The following is a 13950-nucleotide window of genomic DNA, read 5'->3' on the forward strand; positions in this document are numbered from 1 at the left end:
AACAGCTAGAATTACATAGAATTCTTCCAAGTAAAGGGGTTTCTATATAAAGTAACCTCATGAACCTTTTTATAACATGTAGATAGAGATGTTTTCTGGGATGGAGTTTACTGATGTTCTAGATCTAATAGAGAGTGCTTCCACATGAAGCATTTGGGGTATTGTTAAACATGAGTATTGTATGGGTGCCTTTTAAAAACTAGATTCTGGAATTTGAATAATATTCACTTCTTTCCCTTTATACATTATACATTGAATCAAACATGTATTTACCATTTTTCTTATGTAATAATAATTATTATTATTTTTGGCTTTTGGGGTCACATCCAGAGGTGCTCAGGGGTTATTCCTGGCTCTGCACTCAGAAATAACTGCTGGCAGTGCTTGAGGGACCATATAGGATTCTGGGATTGAATCTGGATTGCCTGTGTGCAAGGCAAGTTTTCTACTTGCTGTACTATCTAGTTCCAGTCTCCTCATGTGATAAATTTAATTAATGTTGCATATTCTGAATCAGGATTGTTTTTCTGATTTATCCCTATTTACCTTGAATGATTTCATGATAGATTCTTGAATATAATTTTCTAATCTTTTATATAGGGAGTACATACATATTTCTTAATAATAAATTTTGTCTTAACAAAAAGAAAATTTTTGTTTTTGAGATTAATTACATTAGTTATCATAATCATAATAAATATACAAGAATTAGTATTGTATTATCTCTTTCACTGAGAAATGTGAATTATTTCATTTAATTCAAATGCAATGAAAATACAGTAATTGCTAATGGAGGCACATATGATGCCTGGAGACAAAGCTCATGTAATAGGCAATTCCTTCTATACCTACTCAAAACTCATATGTTCAATGCATTTCCTATAACTAAACCCTTTACATCTACTCCAAAAAAAGAGAGCTACAACCATTTCCACTTAAAACATAATTTACACAGATTGTGTATATGCATTATATAGAAAACATGCACTAATAATACACTGAACACACAACATGCACACACTATAAAATCAAAGCACCCACACAGCATGTAAATATTATGTTCCCAAACCACACATTCACTTGCAATAGGTTTCCATGCCACAGATATGCAAAACAAACAATACTTTTGTGTAGTGCAGTAACTCCAGCACTTACCTCCTAAACAGTAATAGGTAGTTTCTAAATCCAAACTGTCACTACACGAATTTATCGCAATCTGAAATAGAGAGCAGAGTGACATTATCAGGGAAAGTGAACTGTGTTTGTGGTGGGTGAATGCTGAGGAGCCGAACCATCCTGTATTGTTGTATATTAACCCCAGTGTTTTAGGCATCATCAGTGAATTACTCCTTTTCCTGCCCCCAGAGAAGTTTACAGTGCTCTATGAGCACTCCTAATCCCCTGAGTTTATCTTTAACCTTTCCTTTGTGCTTTATCTCTCACTCTGTTAGATACTAAATTCCCTAAGCAGTTTGGTTACTTATAAAACTTTCTGGTGATTCTGAATTTTGTATTGGTAATGAATTATTTGCTTTTCTCTTTCCCCTGAAACCCTTTCATATTTTACTACAGAACAATATTCTTTGCTTAAACACAGAAAAATAATTAATGCTATGCTCCTAATATTTGGGAGTTAATTAACTCTGAAATATATCTACTCCTGGGCATCTGTCATAATTACTTGATTCAGGCTTCAGTAGTTCCGAACACTACAAAAACTTGGGTCCCACAGAGGAATTCTTTAGATGGATCTGGAACAAGCAACAAAACTACCCTGTCTTTGATATGGGACAGTCTAGTAACCATAAAGCAGTCTTGATATAAGCCATAATGACCTGAAAGACAGAACTCTATAGGGCAGGAAAAGCCAAAGAACCTGAGGACTTAGCCTGAGATTTACAGTAAAAACCCAGCTTGCTTTTAACCTTAATATCTGGATCCCAGAAAACTAAGTTTTGGAATCTATATTTCTTACTATGTTTATACAAATAACTGAAAATGTCAATAAGAAGTAAACTGAAAGTAGATAAAGGACCAAAAATGATGGCCTCTCAGTATTTGTATTGCAAACAATACTGCTCCAAAGTGGAGAAAGAGTAAGAAGAAAATTGCCTATGATAGAGGCAAGGGATAGGGTAGGGTGGGGGTGTTGGCGGTGGAAAATGTACACTGGTGGAGGGATGGATGTTCTATCATTGTATGACTGAAACTCAAGCATGAAAGCATTGTAACTGTATCTCATAGTGATTCAATATAAAAAACACATTTAAAAAAAGAATAAAAAAATTACCATTGACCATTAGTCTATGGTCCCAATCTCTTTTTCCCTCCAATGGGGAGGTGGGCACTCAGCCACCTAATGTGTTGTATCAAGGTAGCCCCCCCCCCACACACACACACATTTGCTCACATTGTACCACAGAATTAGCTCTCACTTACCGATTTACCAAGTTGCATCTTTTGCGCGCTGGTATCATCTGGATAGTGTTTATATGCAATTTTCTTTGCAAAGACATCTGCCTTAAAGGAAAGAAGATGAATTGGTTTCAGAATCATGAATTGAGAAAGAGCAGATTCCCATTCCAGGTATTAATCCCTCATACCATGTTATTTTCTAAAGAGTACACCCTGGCAGCTCTCACTGCACTATTAAAGAGTAGAAAAATCTGACACCCACAGTTAAATGGACAGGTTGAATATAACCATGATATACATTGATTCATTGGATATGTGTTTTGCAATCACTTGGGATGTGTTAGATGATCATTACCTAGGTATACTGGGAAAGACATCTCTGAAATCTTGTCACACAAAAAGCTTACTACAGGGTCTAGGCCAAGTTTAAAATTACCTGGGATTTTTGAGCATCTTTCATAAAAACTGAAACAGGATAGGCATTCATTTGCTCAGACTTCTTAATCTGGAAGAAGAAGAAGACTAAGCACAAATCAACAAAACTTTCGTGGTTGAAAAAAACAAGTAAGTGCTAGACTCACTTGAGATGAAGCTTCATTAAATACATCAGACTTCAGAGGTCCAGCTAAGAGACTGATAACCACACTAACTGTAGACTTGTCTGTGGGATATTAAAAAAAGGAGACTAATCAATATTGGCACCCAGATTGACCTGTTTCAGGTTATCAGGTTCACAACATGGCATCCAAATCTCCACTTCCAGAAAGAATGCTCAGCTTCTAGCACCAGTGATTCAGTGTATGTTTTTTTTCAGGGAATCATTAAGGGAAGAGGTCTTATAGATGAATACACTGAGAACAGCTTATGACTGGTGCTGCTGAAGTTATTACTGAACTGTACTGTAATAGGCAGTAACTATTACTGCTTTTGCCCTGAAAGTACATCTAGATATTTCACTGAATAAGGTTAATCCTTTCAGATGAGAAATGGAAGGAAAAATCATACTGGCTTAACCAGCTATTATGCAGACTCAGAGGAAGGTTGTATTCTGGGAGGTATTACAGATACTTTTGCTGGAATTTTGGTGTTTTGCATCTCAACACCAGAAGCAGTTGAGGAGATATTAATTGAGGGTATACTATTAATAATATATTAATTGAGATATTAATCCCATGCCAGATTAATACTATATTGAATATTGTAGAGATAAACACAAAAGGATCAAAGGAAAGACATAAGTAAAAAAGGAATCAGAATATGTGAAAGGGTATGGATAGCAAGGACAATAAAAATCCCCAACATTTATTTTTCTGAGGGTTATTTTTGATCTACTGACATGCTCTGGCTTATGTAACTTACTTGCATCTATAAAAATTTTTGATTGTAATTTACTTTCAGTTCAAGAACTTCATACAAAAGAATGTAGAATGAAAACGTGACATATTTAGTTATCTAATCATCTCTGGGAAAGTACATTTTACCCCTACTTCTAACAGAAGAAAGCTGCAACACAGAGAGGCTGAGAAAATTGCTAGAAAGTTGTTCATGTGGGTCTAAACAGGCATCCCTGAGACATTAGGCTGTGTTCCACATCCGGCTTTCAAGAAGTCAGCAGGAAACTTACCTGTGCTGTACTCATTTTGAATCTGCTCATTTGCCTGCAATCAAATGAAGGAATATTGTGGAAGTGCTCTGAGAGAAGCAAATAGTACTTTGAAAATTTGATAAATTGTAGACATGTAGTAACTGTTACCTTAACAAGTCCTTCTTGCAAGTTTTGTTCTCCACTAGGTATTACCCTTTTAAGTTTTTCCATACCTTTATTTATGACATTTCTGAAAAAAATGGAGTATTGAAACAGGCTAGATTGTTCATAAACAACTCTGATCTTAATACATGAAGGACATTGACAAGTTGATATGCTAGTAATTTACTGTCCTATTATTTGAAATCAAAAGAGTATGCAGGTCTGGGCCAGAGCGATAACACAGTGGGTAGGGCATTTGCCTTGCATGCGGTCGACCTGGGTTTGATCACTGGCATCCTATATTGTCCCATAAGCACCACCAGGAGTAATTCCTGAGTGCAGAGCCAGGAATAACCCCCGAGCATCGCTGAGTGACCCCCCCCCCCAAAAAAGAGTACACAGGTCTTTCCCCAAAAAGCTGGTATCTAGATATGGGTGAAGGGATGGGGGACAGCCCTGTGTTATACTATACCTCTGAGTGTCACAGAAAAGTCCCTGTTTATAATGTAGCACTGTAGCACTGTCCTCCCATTGTTCATCGATTTGCTCAAATGGGCACCAGTAACATCTCCATTGTGAGACTTGTTCTTACTGGTTTTTTGCATATCGAATATGCCACAGGGAGCTTGTCAGACTGTGCTATGTGGGTGGGATACTCTCGGTAGCTAGCCATTCTCTCCGAGAGAGACAGAGGAATTGAACCCAGGTCGGCTGCATCCACGGAAAATGCCCTACCCACTGTGCTATCGCTTCAGCCCCATATATAATAAGCCAACTTATCATATGAAACAATCACATAAATAGAAAACTTTCCTGAGGACTGAGTGCTTAGGGAATTACCTCAGTCACTCTAATTCTTGGATCCACATCAAATGGATTAAATATTTCCAAATTTTAACTGGACCAACATGTAGTGAGGAATGGATATTATGTTGTTAAAAAGACTGCTTTAGACTCACCCCAGAGACCCAGCACAAGATGGCAATGATGATTAACTCATACAGAAACAAAGTTGAGTAGTTAATCCTAACACATCCAAAATGGTGTTACAGTTTCAAGATCTCAACTCTGGATATATATAATATCTCCTTTAGAGCATTCTGCTGTGGTGTTGCTTATGGCCTCCTTTAGGGTATAATTAATTGGGATTTCCCTTCTCTCTTTATCCTCTCTCATGTTTCCTAAATAAGACTCCATTATCTGTCTTCTCTGAAAATTCTTTTACTTTTGCATAGTTTGGTTTTGAGTCTCATCTAGCTGTGCTCAGGGCTTTCTCCTGACTCTGCCCTTAGAGATCACTCCTGCTGGGGCTTGGACTATACAAAGGGGCTGCTCCAGAGCCATCCCAGCTTTCTCCATCTGGTGCATGGACTTCTATCATGGCTCCCCCATCTGGAATACCTTCTAAACCCCTAACCAAAAATCTGTGTGGATGCTAATGTGTCCGTGCAAAGAACTTATTTTCTCTGCATCCCATATTTGAGGTACTAGTTATCCCAGGACTCACACGTACCTATCAATAAGCCATAGCAGCACACAAATGTAGCCGATTGCAGGGTCCATAGCATACAACAAAAGGTAAAAAACCCTCAAAAAACACAATGGTCACTATGGCAAAACAATACAGAAACTCACCAAGCCTAATGATTGAAGTTGCTAGCCCAGATGAATCAAACAATGAATGTTCAATGTTCAGTAACAATGGACTCTATAACCTTTCAGATAAGGAATTAAAAAATAGAACTTTTAAGGATGTATAGGAGCTCAAAAAAGCAGTGGAATGCACTGATGAAATACATATGAAAGCGGAGGTGAGGAAAATGCAAACAAAAATACAAGCAGAAATGACAGGCCTAAAAAACTTGGTAGGTGAAATGAAAAACTCAGTGGAAGGCCTCAGCAATGGAGTAACAGCTGCTGAGGATAGAATCAGTGAGTTCCAAGAGAGACCAGAGACTCTCCAGACAACAGCAGAAAATGCTGCCAAAATACACCAAAATGTTGTCAAAATAAACCAACAGGTATCAAGAGAAAATTGGGATGAAGCCAAGATGAATACCTTAACTATAGTCTTAGTGCTAGAGGGACAAGAAGAAAACCCTGATGAAGAAGAAACTGTCAAAGATATCATTGCTAAGACCTTCCCAGAGCTGAAGACCACTAATGGTTAGATACAGGAGGCCAGAAAGAGGTTCCAGCTAAAAGAAATCTAAATAAAAATACTCTAAGACACATCCTGACCACAATGACTAAAATCACAGACAGAGAAACAATTCTGAAAACAGCAAGATCAAAGAAAGAATTTGCTTATAAAGGAGCATCCTTAATATTTACAGCAGACCCATTCAATGAAACCCTAAGGGCCTGAAGAGAGTGGTGGGATATAGTGAACAAACTAAATGAAAAAAAACACCTCACCTAGAATACTTTACCCAGCTAGACTCTCATTCATATCAGAAGGAAAAACACACAGCTTTGCAGACAAGCAACAACTCAGAAACTACATAGCCTGAAAACCATGGCTACAAGAACAACTAAGTGAGCTACTTTAAGACAAGGCAAGACTCCCAAATACAGCAAACTTTGGCAGAAAGATGCGACAAAACCCCATAACAATAATTTCTCATAATGTCAATGGGCTAAATGCACCAATTAAAAGACAGTGGCAGGATGAATCTGAAAACTGAACCCAACATTCTGCTGCCTACAAGAAGCACATCTGAACAGTCAGAGCAAACACAGACACAAAGTTAAAGGATGAAAAACAACTCTACAAATTGTTCCCTCAAAAATGTGGGAGTGGCCATATTAATATCATACCACATCGATTTCAGACAGAAGAAGTTTACAAGACACAGTGAAGGTCATTTCTTAATGATCAAAGGCTCTGTACACTAGGAAGAACTCACTGTCCTAAATGTATATGCACCTAATGAGGAACAAGCAAAATACTTAAAATGACTCCTTATAGACTTCAAGAAAGACACTGAGGGGCTGGAGCAATAGCACAGTGGGTAGGGCATTTGCCTTGCACGCGGCAGACCTGAGTTTGATTCCCAGCATCCCATATGGTCCCCTGAGTGCCTCCAGGAGTAATTTTGAGTGCAGAGCCAGGAATAACCCCTGTGCATTGCCAGGTGTGACCCAAAAAGCAAAAAAAAAAAAAAGACATTGACAGCAACACAATAATAGTTGGAGATTTCAACACTGCTTTATGGAATACAGGGGTCTAGTAAATGTAAGTAGGACATTTCACCCCAAAAAGCTGAATACATATTCTTCTCAAGTGCACATGGGACATTCTCCAAGATAGACCACAAACTGGGCCACAAAATATACCTCCATAAAATTAATAGAATAGAAATTGCATCAACAATCTTTTCAGACCACGCTGCACTAAAAATCGAAGTAAATCACACCCAGAAACAGAAATTCAAACCAAACACCTGGAAATTAAACAGCTCACTACTTAATAATGAGTGGCTTAGGAAGAATTTCAAAGAGGAAATCAAAAGATTCTTGGAAATAAACTAGAGTGAAGACACGAGTTACCAGAATTTATGGAACACGTTAAAAGCAGTGTAAAGAGGAAAGTTCAAAGCTCTACAAGCATTCCCCAGGAAGGAAGATTGAGCCCACAAAAATAATTTAATCTCACTACTTAAGATCTTGGAGAATGACCAACAAAAGGAGCCCAAACCAGACAGGAGGAAAGAAATAATAAAACTTAGAGCAGAAATTAATGACTTGAAAACCCAGAAAACAATCCAAAAGATCAGTGAAACCAAGAGTTGGTCCTTTGAGAAAATAAGAAAGATTGAAAAACCATTTGCAAGACTACAAGGAACGAGAAAGAGAGACCCCTAATAAACAGAATTAGAAATGAAAAGGGAGATATCACAAGAGACCCCACAGACATTCAAAGTATAATCAGAGATTACTTTGAAAAGCTTTATGCTATGAAACTAGACAACATTGAAAACATGGATAAATTCTGGGACTCCTATAATCTCCCAAAGCTGACCCAAAAAGACTTGGAATACCTGAAGAAACCTATTACTATCAAGGAAATTGAAATAGTAATCAAAAGTCTCCTGATAAACTAAATCCCTGGCCTAGATGGATTCACTAGTAAATTTTTTAAAAACCTTCAAAGAAGACCTACTGTTGAAGCTTTTACAAGAAATTAAAAAAACAGAAACACTTCCAGTTTTTGTGAGACAAATATCACTCTCATACCAAAAGCAGACAAAGACTCCACAGATAAAAAGAATTCTAGACCAATATCCCTGATAAATTCAGATGCAAAGATTATCTACAAAATACTAGCAAATAGAATCCTAACAAAAAGATGATCAGGTAGGACACATTCTGGGTAAGCAAGGATGGTTTAACATTCGCAAATCAATCAACAGAATGCACCATATCAAGAAAAGGAAAGATAAAATCCATATCAATAGATGCAGAGGAGGTATTTGACAAGATCCAGCACCGACTTATGAAGAAAACTCTCAGCAAAATGTAAGTCAAAGGAACTTTCCTCAGCAGAGTCAAATCCATCTACAATAAATTCACAGCAAGCTTTATTCTCAACGGGGGAAAGCTGAGAGTCTTCCCTCTAAGACTGGGTACAAGACAAGGTTGCCCACTCTCACCACTTATATTCAAGATAGTACTGGAAGTACTTGCCATAGCACTTAGTCAAGAAAAGGATATCAAAGACATCCAGATAGGAAAGGAAAAATTCAAGAACTCAAAAGTCCATGGCCTTCCTGTACACAAAATAAAAAAGAAGAGATATTAAAAAACAATACTGTTCACATTTGTGCCTCAGAAATTTAAGTACCTTGGAATCAGCTTAACTAAAGAATTGAAGGACCTATGCAAAGAAAACTAGAAAACACTACTTCAAGAAATAAAAGAGAACACTAGGAAATAGAGACATATCCCCTGCTCATGGACTGGGAGGATTAACATTGTCAAAATGTAACACTCCCCAACGCATTGTACAAATTCAATGCAGTCCCTATAAGGATACCCATGACATGTTTCAAAGAAATAGACACAACACTCTTGAAATTCATATGGAGTGAAAAACCCCCACGAATAGCCAAAGCAATCCTTGGGAGAAAGATGGGTGGCATCACCTTCCCCAATCTCAAGCTGTACTACAAAGCGGTAGTAATTAAAACAGCATGGTATTGGAACAGAAACAGACCTGCAAACCAATAGAACAGAGTTGAATATTCTGACACAGTCTCTCAAGTATATGATCACTTAATTTTTGAGAAAGGAGCAAGAAATGTGAAGCGGAGCAGGAAATCCTCTTCAACAAGTGATTGGAAAACTGGATAGCTACACGCAAAAGAATGATCACAGACCTCTCTCTAATGCCAAGCACAAAAGTCAGATCAAAATGAGACTTTACTCAATATCAGACCTTAATTCATAAGGTACAAGGAGGAAAATGTAGGCAGAACCATCCATGACATTGAAACTAAAGGCATCTTCAAGGATGACTAAGCAAGTGGAAACAAATATAAACAAATGGGACTACACTAAACTAAGAGGCTTCTGTACCTCAAAAGAAACACTGACAGATACAGAAAGAGCCCATGTAATGGGAAAAATATATTTACCCAACACCCATCAAATAGGGGCTTAATATCCAGGATATACAAGACACTGGTAGAACTTTAAATGAAAAAAAATTCTCTAACCCCACCAAAAAATGGGGAGAAGAAATGAATAGAAACTTCCACAAAAAAGAAATTTAAATGGCCAAAGGGCACATAAAAATGGTCTACATTGCTAATCTTCAGGGAGATGCAAATCAAAGCAACAATGAGTTATCATCTTACATCACAGAACTGGCACACATCAATAAGAACAAGAACAACCATTGCTGGAGTGGATTCAGGAGAAAGATACTCTCATTCATTGGTGGTGGGAATGCTGACTCATCCAGCCTTTTTTGGAAAACAATATGGACATTCCTCCAAAAACTAGAAATTGAGCTTCCATATGACTCAGCAATACCACTTCTGGGAATACATCCCATAGATGCAAAAACAAAAAAAAATTACAGTAGAAATGACATCTGCACTTGCATGTTTATTGCAGCAGAGTTTACAATAGCCAGAATATCTGGAAAAAACCTGTGTGCCCAAGAACAGATTGAAGAAACTCTGGTTGAAGAAACTCTGGTGCATCTATACAATGGAATACTATGCAGCTGTTAGAAGAAATGAAATCATGAAATTTGCATGTAAGTGGATGGACATGGAGAGTATCATGCTAAGTGAAATTAGTTGGAAAGAGAGGAACAGACATAGAATGATGGAACTCATTTGTGGAATATAAAGTAGCATAATATGATAGTAACACCGAAGGACAGTAGAGATAAGGGCCAGGAGGATCACACCATGGTTTGGAAGCCAGCCTCACATGCTGGGGGAAAAGGCTGGGGAGAAGGAACCACTAAGTAATTGGTGATTGGAGGGATCACTCAGGATGGGAGATCTGTGCTAAAAATAGACCAAGGACCTAACATGATAACCTCTTAGTATCTGTATTTCAAATCATAATGCACCAAATTAGAGAATAAGAAAGATTGTACCTGCAACAGAGACAGGGAGTGGGGTGGTGTGGGGGAGGCGGATGAAACACTGGGAACAATGGGGGTGGAAAATGTGCACTGGTGGAGGGATGAATGCTCGAACATTGTTTGTCTGAAACGTAATAATGAGAGTTTGTAACTATTTCAGGGTGATCCTATACGAATTTAGGCTATATGGAAGTAAACAATCAAATGAACAACAGAACAGGAAAACAGATTTTAGATATAGAAAGATTAATGGTTACCAGAGGGATATGTGTTATTGGGTGGGAGAAATTAATAATGAAGGCCAGTTATGTGATGATATATAGAATGTAGTCTTTGGTTATAGTCATGATATATTCAATACAGATGTCAAATTATATTGCTGTATCCCAGAAAATTAAAGTTATAAACAGATAATACTTTTGTAAAGTTTCATTTGAAAGTCAGATCAAGGATACAGAACTCACTAGGGGCTCCTTATTTGGGGTTTATCCATAGTGTCTGGGTGTGAGATGGGAAAACAGGTTGGAAGAGGCATGGTCTCTGTAGGCTAGTTTCTCGTTGTTTGTAGAATATATGCCCTGTGGGACGGGATGTGAAAATTCCACATTCAGAAGATGAGAAATTTTAGGTATTGTGAAGGGCTGAATCCAAACTAGACTAGAATAGCCACTCTCCTTTCTTCTCAACTAACTAGAAAGATTTCCATTTTTTATATCTTCTTTTCTTTATAATACCTAATTTCATTATAATACCTAATATGCTGAATCTCACATCTTGTCCCAGCACATGGTTGATATAGGAGTAATGGACAGTAGAGTTTAAACACAAGTGTTATCTGCAAGGACCATCTGAAGTAGTTCCTAACTAGACTGACATCTCAATCTGCGTTTTAAGTCAGTCAAGAATAGATTTCAACTGAAGTTCCAGGGGTTCCCTAGAATCTTGTCTCATACAAGTGCCCAAGAACACAAGCCCTAATTTTGGGAATAAAAATAAAACACTTACATATCTGGACTGAGGCTCATCTGTGTTGTGGCTTCTTTGCCATAGGAGATGAAGGAGAATCTTGTATTTGGACTAAGAAGAAGCATATGTTTAGTGAGAAACCATAAACATAATTAAAGGATAGTACTGATGAACTAATTTATTGGGAACCATGCCATTTTTTTGTTCCCGACTCAATATTTTTATTTGGAACTCATTTACAAATTTAGAAATTTCCATAATTTTAGCAAAGGATTCTAAGACAAGTGGAATGTCTGGGCTTCACATACAGACACAGACACACAGACACACAGACACACAGACACACACACACACACACACATGCATAGCTTGCTCATGGTAAACACGCCATGCCTAGAGATTACCCCTGCACTACTCTAAGGATCTCCAAATTTATTTGTCATCTAAAAATTTTGGACTTCTGCTCACACATCCTCTTTAGCTTTCCTCTCTTCCCCATCTCAAATTCTCTCCTTTAATAGTCATTCATTTACGCTATCCTGTTCACCTTACAGAACACTGATTTTATGGTATCTAATCCCCAGTTTCTTTTAGTTAAATCTCTCTATTTGGACTTGATATGCTTCTGAACGCTTCCTATTGTTTAATTTGTTTAGCCTGAAGTTATCAGATTTTTCTTACTATATCACAAAATTGATGATGTAAAACGACTGTTAAATAATAATCGATGACTTTTTAACTTTGATTACTACAAGGAGTTTAACCCCTCATAACCTGGCACTGAAAGTCCTATTGCCTTGTATCCAAATCATCCTTCCAGTATCATCTCCTAAGCCTCCTCTGAGTTAACCCTGCTTCCCAGAGCAACAAATCACTTTTCTCCATAGGAAATCATTTTAATGAGCATTATTACCCACATTTGTTACTTTCCCCAAACCATTCAAGACTTAAATAAAAATTCCACATCCTTTTTAGGTATATCTTTTCCTTATTCCTAGAAATATGCCTTTTTCTTTGTGTTGTTTTGTCCTTAGACTCTCATTTGATCCTTGTCATTATTTACCAAATGCTTAGCTATCATGCGAATGATTTGCCTGTTTCCTAACCTAATTTCTAAGACCCTCAAGGCAGATTGTCTCCTTTGAATATTGGACACTCATATTATCAGAAAGTTTAGAAATGAGAAAGTTTTTGGACTTGATAGAATCATTATCAACTTTCACTTTTTACTTCCCTGGACATCTGCTATGGATCCCTCTTATCTCCCAAATTCACTGAGTTAGATAGCAAGAGTTCTGCCTGGGAAAGGAACACACCAGCATCTAGCTTTCAAGTGTTTAACCGTTGCTTCTACAAGTTCACAAATGCCTTTCCAGTCGTCCTTTGTGTTGCTCGACCTAGAAATTAAGAGGACAAGTGTCAGAGAGAGGAAGTGCATCCATGTAGTGAGGTCAGAGTATCTGCCTCCTCATGGGCCTACAGGCTTTATTAGCACTGCCTCCATATCTTACAGAGTTCATACTTTTTCAGTAACTTGGGGAATCTGCATCACCCTGCTAGCAGTACTGATTAGTGTGCTTGGCAGAAGTTAACAAATAAGATAAATGTGTTTTGGCTCAAATGATATTTTGTGGGGAAACAGTTTCTGATTATTTTAGTTGGGTTTATTAGACCTAGAATGAGAGAATCAGATCTGGCTATGATTTCTGCTCTAGTTCTTGGTATTTCCTTCATTAAACTTCTTTTGCTTATATTTTTCCAGGTATTTGAGATTTTTATTTGAGATTATTGATGGTCAGATAATTTTTCACTTCTGATGAAGGCCTGCACTTCCCTAATAATCCTTTCAATCCCACCTTTAGTGCTTACCAGAAGTTATGATAATTAGTGTCTTCATATTCAAATGGTTAGGGTTTACTCTTGGCTTTGACTCAGGGAAACCCTCCTGGCATGTTTCAGATGACAGCATGGGTTGGCAAGAATCTAACAAGGATAGGCAATATGCAAGTCAAGTTTCTTGCCTACTTTATTATCTCTTGGGCCCATATGCTAGAGCTCTGCACTAAAAATTGTGGTTTTCTTTTTAATGCTCTGTTGTTTACAATACTATTAATAATGATTTCTCATGGACATGATATAAGCCTCTTTATTCCTTAAATTCTGAATGAAAGAGGTAGAATATATTTTTTTCATTTGAAAATCCCTTTCTTTAGCA

The sequence above is a fragment of the Sorex fumeus genome, unplaced genomic scaffold, assembly GCF_029834395.1.
Source record: "Sorex fumeus unplaced genomic scaffold, SorFum_2.1 ptg000078l, whole genome shotgun sequence".
Classification (NCBI taxonomy): Eukaryota; Metazoa; Chordata; class Mammalia; order Eulipotyphla; family Soricidae; genus Sorex; species Sorex fumeus.